General features: G+C 48.4%; 1 protein-coding gene across 1 annotated transcript in view; it reads left to right on the top strand.

Annotated features, from left to right (window-relative positions):
* Positions 1 to 10,553: 10,553 nt before the first annotated feature.
* The window catches only part of SNRK (SNF related kinase), a 110,723-nt gene continuing 107,767 nt past the window's right edge, over positions 10,554 to 13,509 (top strand). Inside the window, exon 1 of the mRNA XM_040353067.1 lies at positions 10,554 to 10,860. The gene's annotated coding sequence lies outside the window, so the exon portion shown is untranslated. The remainder of the gene's footprint in view (positions 10,861 to 13,509) is intronic.

Below are 13,509 nucleotides of genomic sequence, written 5' to 3'. Positions count from 1 at the left end.
ACTCAAAACCAAGCCAAACACTGTCGTGTTGATTTACTAAAAGAAAAGAAGCTGTTTACTAAGGAAATGGATAGGGAATGTCCATTTTGTAAAGTAAGTCATATTAAGTACGTTAAACATGTCCATTTTGAATACTAAATCATGTGGTAGAAAAAAAAATGTTTTAATTTTCCTTGCACATAATTGGGTATTTAAAAGTAACTTGGGTTCTCCCTCTCTTTACTAACACTGGGCCAGATTCAGGTAGATCCGCGCAATATTTGCGTGGGCAAAGGGCAACGATTTTTGCTCTGTGCCCACGCAAATATTTTGATATGCCCGCGATTCACGGAGCAGTAGCTCCGTAAATTGCGCGGGCGCTATGCTAAATAGCCCGGCGTAAGGGCGCCTAATGTAAATGATGCGAACAGCGCATGCTCCGTCGGGAAACTTTCCCGACGTGCATTGCGGCAAATGACGTCGCAAGGACATCATTTGCTTCTAAGTGAACGTGAATGGCGTCCAGCGCCATTCACGAATCACTTACGTAAACGACGTGAAATTTAAATTTCACGAGCGGGAAGGGCGGCTATACTTTAGCATTGGCTGCCCCTGCTATAGCAGGAGCAACCTTGCGCTAAAGTCGCCGTACGGAAACTCCGTACCTTGCGTGCGCAGGGCCCGCGCAACTTTTGTGAATCGGTGGTAGTATGCAATTTGCATACTATACGCCGATCACAATGGCCGCGCCCCCTAGCGGACAACGCAAGAATGCAGCCTGAGATATGAAGGCATAAGGAGGCTTATGCCTGTCATATCCTAGGCTGCAGTCCGCGTAGCGATGTTCCTGAATCAGGGGCATTCGCTACGTGGTAGCAAAACAGCTATTGCGCCACGAAACCTATGGTTGCGCGGGCGCAATAGCTTCTTGAATCTGGCCCATTCACTTTGCAATGTGAACATATGCTTTTCATACTAAATATTCACGTTGCTAGGTAAATAGCCTCTACTCTTTTAGTAAATTAACCTTTTTCCTCTTGGTGTCAGGAAAACCTGTCAGAAGTGATTCATGCTGACAGCAGAGGAACGAAGCAGCAGACAAAAATGAATCTTAGTACTTTTAACTGAGACACTATAGAGGGACGTGCTTTGTTCATATTTCATGTTTGAGGTTTAAAACCACTATAACCTGCTTGCCGTCCACCAACCATCAAATGACAGAGGTGCAGTGTGGCAAAGTGAAAATTCACAGGCTCACCACTATTGAGGGGTGGGGGATCCCGGAGTTCAGTAACGGATTGAAAAGGAGGGGGGGACTTGGATATAAAACTATACCAAGAGAGAGTAACTCCAAAGGGAAACACACAGCAGTGTAATAGTCACAAATTAGAAAATATTTTTTAATGAGATTTCCACAAAAAGGCAACATTCACCACACCACAGTAAAAACCATTAAAGACAATTTTGTCAATCATTGCTACCCATCAATACCCATCAGTGCCACCCATCAATGCCTATCAGTGTCACCCATCAGTGCCCATCAGTGCTACCCATCAGTGCCCATCCGTGATGTATATCAGTGCCCACCAGTGCCACCTAGCAGAACCCATTAGTGCCGCCTATCAGCGCTCATCAGTGCCACCTATCAGTGCCCATATGTGCTGCATATTAGTGCCTCCTCATCAGTGCCATCTAATCAGTGCCCATAAGTGCCGCCTCATCAGTGCACATAAGTGCCACCTCATCAGTGCCCATTAGTGCAGCCTATCAGTGCTCATCAATGATGCATCTTTAGCGCACATCAGTGAAGGAGAAGAATTACATATTTACAAAATAGAAACAAAGAAAAACTTTTGTTCAGAATATTTGATAAAGGTCCATGCCCGAAACACATTATCAGTATTATAGCCTGCTGACAGATTTCCATCTGTTCTACAACTGCATCTTTGTTCCATCCCAAGCCTAGTTGTGGTGAGTTGGTATAACATTGCTCTGTGTTGGTGACGTCTAGGGATGAGTTTTATGTTTGAGTCGAACATGAGTTTGACTCGAACATTGGCTGTTCGCCAAACAGCGAACAATTTGGGGTGTTCGCGGCAAATTCGAAAATCCGGGGAACACCCTTTAAAAGTCTATGGGAAAAATCTAAAGTGCTAATTTTAAAGGTTAATATGCAAGTTATTGTCATAAAAAGTGTTTGGGGACCTGGGTCCTGTCCCAGGGGACATGTATCAATGCAAAAACATTTTTTTTTCAGGAGCAGTGATTTTAATAATGCTCAAAGTGAAACAATAAAAGTGAAATATTCTGTTCAATTTCGTACCTGGGGTGTCTATAGTATGCCTGTAAAGTAGTGCATGTTTCCCGTGTTTAAAACAGTCTCTGCACAAAATGAAATTTCTAAAGGAAAAAAATTAAATTAAAACTACTCGCGGCTATAATGAATTGTCGGGTCCCGGCAATCCAGATAAAAGTCATTGAAAGTTATTGAAAACAAAAATGCGTGGGGGTCCCCCCAAATTCCATTACCAGGCCCTTCAGGTCTGGTATGGATATTAAGGGGAACCCCGCTTTTTTTTTTTTGTAAATGGCGTGGGGTTCCCCCCAAAAATCCATACCAGGCCCTTATCTGAGCACGCAACCTGGCAGGCCGCAGGGAAAGGGGGGGACGAGAGAGCGGCCCCCCTCCTGAACCGTACCAGGCCACATGCCCTCAACATGGGAAGGATGTCTCCATGTTGATGGGGACAAGGGCCTCATCCCCACTACCCTTGTCCGGTGGTTGGGGGGTCTGCAGGCGGGGGGGATCCCGCCCCCCCATGTGAATTGGTAACGAGGTACATTGTACCCCTACCATTTCACACCAAGTTGGGACAAGTCCTTTGCCGCTGTGAACAATGCCGCCTCTACCGTAGGCGCCCGGCCGAATGACGAGCAAGCTGTTTGACAGCTCTTTTATAACCGAGATGTGGACGGGTGACCCGCTCCCTCTGACGCAACAGGGGGGCGGGGTCACTGATCACGGATGGCCCCGCTCTCGGTTATATATATATATATTTTTTATTTTTTTAAGTGTATTTTGTGTGTGTACTCGAGAGAGGAGCCGGACTGCAGGAGTTGGGAGTAGGCAGGCCTCCCCCAGAGGCAATCTGCCACCTTTCTCCATGCCCCGGGTGGCAATGGCGGGTGTGTGAGGGGGTCCTCCCACATAGCCCGCCCTACCTGCTCCGCTTTGAAGCCCAACGGGGCAGAGGGACTCCCTATAAGGGAGTGAGAGGATCTAGCCCGCTCAACCAGCCCCGTTAGTCCTTTGCCTCTCTTTTTAGAGACCGCGTGGTCAAAGTGCGTGCATGTTAACCCAAATTTCGAGTGCGTGTAAGTGTGGTGTTTTTTTGTGGGAGGGGGGTGGGCATACTAAGCGCAGGCTTACCTCGCATAGCACACCCACCGGAAGCCGGGCTGAGACCACCAAACTCAATTCACATGTAGCCGAGACCGGGATCCGAACCCATAGCTACAGAGGTGAATGGCTTGTCAGCGCAGTGCCAATCGCGTTGAGCCACCACAGCTCCCCGCTCTCGGTTATAAAAGACCTGTCAAACAGCTTGTGCGTCATTCGGCGGAGGCGGTATCGTGTGCGTCGTTCCTCGCTGGAGACATTCGCTGGAGAATGGATCATTGCTGGGGATCGCGAATGGATTACAACGCTAGACATCGAGACTGGATTACATCGCTGGAATCGTTTTTTTTATTTTTACATTTTTTTTTTATTCTTTATTTTAATTTTATCAAAAATACCATAACATTTCAAATATATTAAAAGATCAAATATATATCCATGTACAGGCATTAAAAAAAAATCCTGATTTTAACCCCTGTATCCCCCCCCCCTTTTTCTTCCCCCCCTCTCTACCTCATGATTTCTGTTCTTTCAGTCAACTGTTTTTTTTTTTTCTTCCTGTTTTGACCCCATCGTTAAACTAGACTCTGATTTTTGGCATTAGTCTATGATTTCTTAAATTCTTTCCAAGATTCCCATTTATCTTTAAATCCTATTTTTTCTTCCTCTTTACTATATTTCAGAACTTCCATTCTATGCGTCTCTTCCACCGAGTCAATCCACTCCCAAATCGAAGGGCTTTCCACCATCTGCCATTTTTTTGGAATCAGCCTTTTAAGCCTCGTACACACGGCCAAGAATCTCGTCATAAAAGAAGCGTTGTTTTCCTCGACAAGGTTCTTGTCAAGCTTTCCTTGCATGCACACTGTCAAGACAAAATCTCGTCATTCTCAAATGCGGTGACGTACAACACGTACAATGGCACTATAAAGGGGAACTTGCGCCACCCATGGGGCTGCTTTTGCTAATCTCGTGTTACTGCGTGTTAAGTAAAAGTTTGGTGAGAGACGATTCACGCTTTTCAGTCTGTTACAGCGTGACGAATGTGCTATTTCCATTACGAACGCTACTTTTACCAAAGGTGCGCTCCCGTCTCATACTTTATTCTGAGCATGCGTGGGTTTCTAAGCATAAGCGAACGTGTTTCTCATCATAAACCAGCCCGACGAGAAACACAACGAGGAAATTGAGACTCCTGCCGAGAAAAACAAGATTATGTTCTCTTTTTTTCTCGTCGAGATCCATGACAGTTTTCTCAACGAAAAACATACACATGACCGTTTTTCTCTGCAAAAATGCTCTGCCAGCATTTTTCTTGATGGTTTTTGCCGAGTAAAACGGTTGTGTGTACGAGGCCTATGCCGCATTTAACAGATGTGGAATCAATGGCTCGTTATAATGTTTCACCACCTCCTCTCCTCCGTGGAATAGGACTATCCATGGATCTTGTTTTATCTCCTTCTTGGTAATTTCTTTTATCAAACCCAGGATTTTATCCCAATATTTTTAAATTTTCGGGCAACACCTTTTGGATTGTCTACTGAACATAGCCGTTCCAACGGTGTTAGCTCTTTCAGGTAAGAGAGCTGCCGCTCCAGGTGAGCTCACTAGGGTAATTGATGTCCACTCAGAAGCAGATGGGTGCTGGCAATGCACAGGATGTGCAAAAACAATAAGGATATGGACAGCCGCACTCCAGTAACTTGAAAAAGACGTGCCCTTTATTGGGTACAGGAAAAAATGTACTACAGATATCAGCACACAGTGGGATAAACAGCTGACGCGTTTCGCATTGAGTGTCAATGCTTAATCATAGCTATGATTAAGCATTGACACTCAATGCGAAACGCGTCAGCTGTTTATCCCACTGTGTGCTGATATCTGTAGTGCATTTTTTCCTGTACCCAATAAAGGGCACGTCTTTTTCAAGTTACTGGAGTGCGGCTGTCCATATCCTTATTGTTTTTGCACATCCGGTGTTAGCTCTTTCCCTGACCGTATTGGCTGAGGTAAGTTTCGGACAAAATGGCACAACTGTCGATACCGCCACTCATCTAATACCATTAATTCCTCCTTGTGTTTTAACTCCTGAAATGGTATAATTTCACCTCTTTTTATTATATCTCTTAACTGTGCTTTATCTTTTTTTATCCACTTTCCTCCCACTTCTTTTTTTTCCCGTTGCAAAATATTAATTTTCTTTTAAATCTATAAGGGGTGAATTATATTCCCTATCAATTTTTTAATGTAACGTGTCCCATATTTTAAGTGCATTACGTGTCAAAACATGCATATTTTCATCTAGTGCTCTATACTGGGGGGGGGGGGGGGTGTTCCATATATTACTGTATTTATCGGCGTATACCGCGCACTTTTTTGCCCTGAAAATCAGGGCAAAATCGTGGGTGCGCGGTATACGCCGATACCCGCTTTCCCCGCGCCGAGTTTGAATACTGCGCCGGCATATACCGAGCGCAGTACACTCGTGTATCGTCGGCCAGTCTCGGCTCCTCTCGCGCTGACGTCCTGGACGTACAGGACGTCAGCGCGAGAGTTGCCGAGCCTGCCCGATGATACACGAGTGTACTGCGCTCAGTATATGTCGGCGCAGTATTCAAACTCGGCGCAGGAAACGAGCGGGGAGGACGCCGCAGAAGGACGCTGGACCCGACGAAGAGGACACCCGAAGCCGCAGACGGACGCCGGACCCGACGAGGCAGCCGATGGACGCCGCGCAAGACACCAAAACTGTAAGTACAAAAAATCTTTTTTCCACAGGAATTTGGGCAACTTTAGGGGTGCACGCTATACGCGGGAGCGCGTTATACCCCAATAAATACGGTACTTCCCAATTGTGTCTTTAACAGCATGTTTTCAATTTGTACCCATCTTTTTTCCTGTTTATCTTTGACCCACTCAACCACCCGGAACAGCACAACCGCACCATAGTATTTTTTAATGTCGGGGACAGCCAATCCTCCATGTTTCTTATCCTGTTTTAATACCAAGAAGGAGATTCTATGTTTTATATTCTTCCATATAAAGTTCATTAACAACGTTTTTAACACTCTGAAGTATGAAAAAATTATTTCATGTTGTTTATTTTCCCCCAAAAAATTTACAAAAAATTCTCCATGCTTCTTATTTAATGCCCCAGACCTGTCTGTTTTTTTTAACACTGGGTCATTTGGGAGGTATTTGTACTGTCCTGGCATTGTAGGGCCCCAAGAAATGAGATAGGCCATCAGTATGTGGGTAGGGCCAACTCGCCCTGCAAGTGGGGGCACCTTCTGGATGAAGCGTGCTCATCAATGCCAGATCAAGGGCCATAAAGACATGGATGAGCGAGTTTGGGGTGGAGGAACTTGATCCTGCACAGAGTCCTGGCCTCAACCTTATAGAACACCTTTGGGGTGAATTAGAGCGGAGACTACTAGCCAGGCCTTCTCGTCCACATCAGTGCCTGATCTCACAAATGTGCTTATGGAAGAATGGTCAATCATTCCCATAGTCACACTCGTACACCTTGTGGACAGTCTTCCCAGAAGAGTTGAAGCTGTTATAGCTGCAAAGGGTGGGCCAACTCAATTTTGAACCCTATGGACTAAGACTGGGATGCCATTAACCACTTGCCGCCCGCCAATGACATATTGACGGCGGCAAAGTGGTTGTAGAATCCTGACTGGACGTCATATGACGTCATAGGGATTCTGAGCCGATGCGCGCCCCCGGGGGCGCGCATCGCGGAGATCGTTGTTGCAGGGTGTCAGTCTGACACCCCGCAACACCGATCTTGGTAAAGAGTCTCTCACGGAGACTCTTTACCACGTGATCAGCTGTGTCCAACCACGGCTGATCACGATGTAAACAGGAAGAGCCGTTGATGGCTCTTCCTCACTCGCGTCTGACAGACGCGAGTAGAGGAGAGCCGATCGGTGGCTCTCCTGACAGGGGGGGTTCGCGCTGATTGTTTATCAGCGCAGCCCCCCCTCAGTTCGCCACACTGGACCACCAGGGAAGCCCACACTGGACCACCAAAAAAAAAAAAGTCTGAAAAAAAAACAAAAGTCTGAAAAAAAAAAAGCATTAAAAAATAAAAAAGATGCCAATCAGTGCCCACAAATGGGCACTGACTGGCAACATAGGTAAATCAGGGCCGCCCCACAGTGTCCATCAGTGCCACCCCACAGTGTCCATCAGTGCCACCCCACAGTGCCCATCCATGCCCAGTGCCCACCTATCAGTGCCCATCTGTGCCACCCATAAGTATCCATCAGTGCCACCCATAAGTGCCACCCATGAGTGCCCATCTGTGCCGCCTATGAGTGCCCAGTGCCGCCCATGAGTGCCCATGAGTGCCGCCCATGAGTGCCGCCCATGAGTGTCCATCAGTGCCGCCTATGTGTGCCCATCAGTGCCGCCTATGTGTGCCCATCAGTGCCGCCCATGAGTGCCCATCAGTGCCGCATACCAGCGCCGCCAATCAGTGCCACCTTATCTGTGCCTGTCAGTACTACCTCATCGATGTCCATCAGTCCCATCTCATCAGTGCCGCCATATCAGTGCCCGTAATTGAAAGAGAAAACTTACTTATTTACAAAAGAATTAACAGAAAAAAATAAAAACTTAATTTTTTTCAAAATTTCCAGTCTTTTTTTAGTTGTTGCGCAAAAAAAAAAAATCGCATATGTGATCAAATACCACCAAAAGAAAGCTCTATTTGTGGGGAAAAAAGGACGCCAATTTTGTTTGGGTACAGTGTAGCATGACCGCGCAATTGCCATTCAAAGTGCGACAGTGCTGAAAGCTGAAAATTGGCTTGGGCGGGAAGGTGCGTAAGTGCCCTGTATGGAAGTGGTTAAACTTCATGTGTGTGTAAAGACAGGCGTCCCAATACTTTTGGTAATATAGTGTACATTCTTCTTTCTTTTTTTGCAGAGTTGACCCTTTTGTAATAGCTGAGCTTCATACCCCTTTCTGTTTTACTGACCCTGCTTCTTTTGATATGCCAGAACCAACATCCACCCCTTTGAATAACTTGAGGTGAGGCTCAGGACAGTTGTTCAACTTTACTTGAAAGTCTTTTAGTAATACAGCCCAATTTGAATAGAGTCCGTTTCCTATCCCTAGACATAACTGAATGGCTGCCCAGGCATACCTCTGCAAAGTAGTAGCAGGGCCGGTGCTACCACTAGGCAAACTAGACAGCCACCTAGGGTGCACTGCTGCCTAGGGGCGCCCAGCAAGCAAACATTCATTGATGGGCGCTGGTGAGGCTGCATTTGATGGGTGCTGGTGAGGCTGCATTTGATGGGGCACTGGTGAGGCTGCATTGATGGGCACTGGTGAGGCTGCATTGATGGGTGCTAGTGGGCTGCATTTGATGGGCGCTTCATTAAAAAAGTGGGGTATACATGGGCAGGGCAAAGGGAGCTGCGTTTGATGGCACAGTTGCGGCAATTTATGGGCACAGTGGCTGCGTTTGATGGGCCCAGTGGCTGCATTCGATGGGCACAGTGGCAGCATTTAATGGGCACATTGGTGGCAATTTTCCGAGTACAGTGGCTGCATTTGATGGCACAGTGGCTGCATTTGATGGGCACAGTGGCAGGGTTTAATGGGCACAATGGTGGCAATTTATGGGTACAGTGGCTGCGTTTGATGGCACAGTGGCTGCATTTGAGGGGCACAGTGGCTGCATTTGATGGCACAGTCTCTGCGTTTGATGGGCACAGTGGGCCATATTCTTATAGATCTCCGGCGGCGTAACGTATGTCCTTTACGTTACTCCGCCGCAAGTTTAACTGGCAAGTGCCTGATTCCCAAACCACTGTAAACTTGCGGCGGCATAGCGTAAAGTCCACCCACGCAAGGGACGTCATTTGTTTTGACGGTAACGTAAATGGCGTCCAGCGCCATTCAAGGACGACTTACGCAAACAACGTTAAATTTTCAAATTTCGACGTGGGAACGACGGCCATACTTAACATTGAGTACGCCACCTAGGGGGCATGTTTATCTTTACGCCGCGTATCGCTTACGGAAACGACGTAAAATCACTACGACGGGCAAGCGTACGTTAGAGAATCGGCGTGACTAGTCATTTGCATATTCTACGCTGACCGCAAAGGAAACGCCACCTAGCGGTCAGCGTAGATATTGCAGCCTAAGATACAACGGCGCTGGCCGTCGTATCTTAGGCATGTTTAAGTGTATCTCAGTTTGAGAATACACTTAAACATAGGACGGCCTTACGTCGGCGTATCTGCTGATACGCCGGCGTAATTCTTTGAGAATATGGCCCAGAGTCTGCGTTTGATGGGCACAGTGTCTGCGTTTGATGGGCACAGTGGCTGCGCTTGATGTCACAGTGGCAGCGTTTAATGGGCACAGTGGTGACAATTTATGGGTACAGTGGCTGCGTTTGATGGCACAGTGGCTACGTTTGATGGGCACAGTGGCTGCGTTTGATGGGCACAGTGGCTGCAATTAATGGCACAGTGGCTGCGTTTGATGGCACAGTGGCTGCGTTTAATGGCACAGTGGCTGCGTTTGATGGCACAGTGGCTGCGTTTAATGGCACAGTGGCTGCGTTTGATGGCACAGTGGCTGTGTTTGATGGCACAGTGGCTGCGTTTGATGGCACAGTGGCGGCAATTGATGGCACATTGGCTGAGTTTGATGGCACAGTGGCTGTGTTTGATGGGCACAGTGGCTGCAATTGATGGGTCTTTGTTTCAGTTTGTTTGTGCCCCTAACCCCCCAAAAAAATAATTTGGGCACCAGCCGCCACTGGACCTCACCACACACATAACTTTATTAAAACACTTTGTAAATAAGACACCAGAATACAGGATGAATCGACTGGACTATGATTGGCTAATATCTCTAACTCTCGCCTCATCTTTATTCAAAAGACACTGAAAAGAATACCAATGAACTCGTTAATTCCAACGTTACTCCGTCCTGAATGTACCAATACACACTTCTACCAATGACTGCTTATTGTCTACATCGTATTAATAAAGCTATTGAGTGAAAAAAAAAAAGGAGCCAGCCCTAAAAGAATTCACAACACTACAGGATGTTAGATACAGTATTGGCTTCTATGTAGCCCCGCCTTCTTCCTAGGTTTGCGACATACGGCAGCAGTGGTGCACGCCCATTTGGCTAGACGTCACCGAAAGGAGGGGCTGCGGTGAAGTGCGGCTGCGCTCCGGTGTCGCTCTTGTCTCTGCGGTCGCTCATAATAACAGCAGCTCCATCATGTTGGTGTGCAGTGTCAGTACTGGATACTACTGTACTATGGGGGGACAGCTAGGGGGGCGCTAAGGACACCGCAGAGGGATTACTGCGGCCGCCGCACAGCCTCTTCTATCACCTACAGCAGGAGGACGTGCCCGGGCACTGGGGGCAATCGTCTGAGCACCAGCTGGAGGGCTCTGCCTGGCCCGGCCTCCTTCCTTCTACTACCCGCAGATGTAAGTGATTGGCACCCTCCTTCCTCTGTACCCACTTGTGGGCAGGTCATAAAACCGCTACTGTGTGATACTGTTCACTTACCCACACTGTGCCCCCCCCCCCACTGTACTGCCCATTCACTGTGCCCCCCACTATACTGTCCACTCACCCTGCACAGTGCCCCCCCCCCCCCCACTGTGTACTACCCATTCACTGTGCCCCGCCACTATACTGTCCACTCACCCTGCACAGTGCCCCCCCCACTGTACTACCCATTCACTGTGCCCCCCCCACTATACTGTCCACTCACCCTGCACAGTGCCCCCCCCCCCACTGTACTACCCATTCACTGTGCCCCCCCCACTATACTGTCCACTCACCCTGCACCCCCCCCCCACTGTACTACCCATTCACTGTGCCCCCCCACTATACTGTCCACTCACCCTGCACACACACCCCCCACTGTACTACCCATTCACTGTGCCCCCCCCCCCCCCACTATACTGTCCACTCACCCTGCACAGCCCCCCCCCCCCCACTGTACTACCCATTCACTGTGCCCCCCACTATACACTATACTGTCCATTCACACTGCACAGTGCCCCCCACTGTACTACCCATTCACTGTGCCCCCCACTATACTGTCCATTCACCCCACACTGTGCCCCCTCCCCACTGTACTGCCCATTTACTATGCCCCCCACCATACTGTTCATTCACCCTACACTGTGCCCTCCCTCACTAAACTGTCCATTCACCCTGCGCAGTCCCCCCCCCCCACTATACTGTCCATTCACACTGTACTGCCCATTCACCTTGCACAGTGTCCACCCCCCACCACGGTGCTGTCCATTCACCCTGCACTGCGCCCCCCCCCCCCCCATACTGTCCATTCAACCAGCAGAGTGTGCCCACCAAGATATGCCCCCTCCTCCCTGGCCATTCTGTGTGCACTGCTCATGCATTCTGCAGTGTGTGCCCACTAAGATGTGCCACTCCTATACTGTTCATTCACCCTCAGTGTGTACCCACTAAGCCATTAAGATATCTGTTGTGCCCCTTCCTTGTACTGTCCATCTAGCTTGGACTGTGTGCCCACTAAGCCATTTAGATGTGCTACCTCTAATACTGTCCATTCACCCAGCAGATTGTGCCCACCAAGATGTGCCCCTCCTCCCTGACCATTCAATGTGTGCCCACCCAAAAGGTGGGATGTGCCTCCCTCCTCTTGTACTGTCTGTGCATTATGCAGTGTGTGCCAGACTGTGCCCATTAAGATGTGCAACCTCCTTCTATGCTGTTCATTCATCCTGCAGTGTGTGCCCACTATGATGTGCTATTTCCTCCCATACTGCCCATTCACCCAGCAGAATGTGCCCCCTTCTCCTTGTCAGTAAACTGAGCACTATGACCCTTCCTTCCTATGCTATCCATTCACCCTGCACTGTGCCCCCTCCTATACTGTTCATTCAGTGTGTACACACCAGCATGTGCCCCCTCCTCCCTGGCACATTCACCCTGCAGAATGTGCCCTCAAAGATATGCCCCTGCTCCCTGTCAGTTCACTTTGCACTGTGCCCCTTCCTCCCTGTCCATTCGGTGTGTACACCCCAACATGTGCCCCTTCCTCCCTGGCCATTCAGCCAACAGTCCCCCCTCTCTTTCCTATACTGTCCATTCACCCTCCAGAGTGTGTCCACTAAGGTGTGTGATATGCCCCTTCGTCTCTTTGCTGTCCATGCATTTTGCAATATGTGCCAAACTGTGCCCACCAAAATGTGATTTTTTTTTTCTCCTTTCTATATTGTTCATTCACACTGTAGCGTGTGCCCACCAAGATATGCCCCCTCCTTACTGTCCATTCACCCTGCAGTGCACCCCCCTCCCTATACTGTCCATTCACCCTGCAGAGTGTGCCCATCAAGATGTGCCTCCTTCTCAGTATCTGTGTACCCTGCAGTGTATGCCCACCAAAATATTTTATATGCCCCCTCCTCACTATACTGTCCATGCATCCTGCAGTGTGTGCCCACTAAGCCAGTAAGAGGTTTGATGTGCCCCTTCTTATTGTATTCTTCATTCACTCTGCATTGTGTGCCCAACAAGCACCCTCCCCCTATACTGTCTATGCATTCTGCAGTGCATGCCCACCAAAAGGTGTGATGTGCCCTCCTCCATGTACTGTCCATGCGTCCTGCAGTGTGTGCCCACTAAGATGTGTCCCTCATCCCTGTTTGCTCACCCTGCAGTGTGTGCCCACTAAGCAATTAAGATGTCTGTTGTGCCCCCTCCTCCTTGTACTGTCCATCTATTTTGCACTGTGTGCCCACTAAGCCATTAAGATGTATGATGTGTCCGTTCAGTCTGAAGTGTGTGCCCACTAAGCCAGTAGGTTTGTTTGTAATGTGCCAGTCTTCTATAGTTTACCCATTCACCCTGCATTATGTGCCCCCTATTGCACTATGATGTGAAATGTTCCACCTCTTCCATATATTTGCCATTCAAACTGCTGTGTGTGTGTGTGCCCACCTTGATCTTTACATTCACTGTGCAACATTTGCTAGACTATATGCCCACTAAGGTACTGAGATGGGTGATGCACCCATTCGCTTGTGTAATGTCATTTTTTGCTTGCGCCATGTAGGGCACCAAGATTTGCGATCATTTTC

Source organism: Rana temporaria, chromosome 5 (assembly GCF_905171775.1).
Source record: "Rana temporaria chromosome 5, aRanTem1.1, whole genome shotgun sequence".
Taxonomy (NCBI): domain Eukaryota; kingdom Metazoa; phylum Chordata; class Amphibia; order Anura; family Ranidae; genus Rana; species Rana temporaria.
Note: the sequence above shows the minus strand (reverse complement) of the source record. Positions and strands in the feature narration are given on the sequence as shown.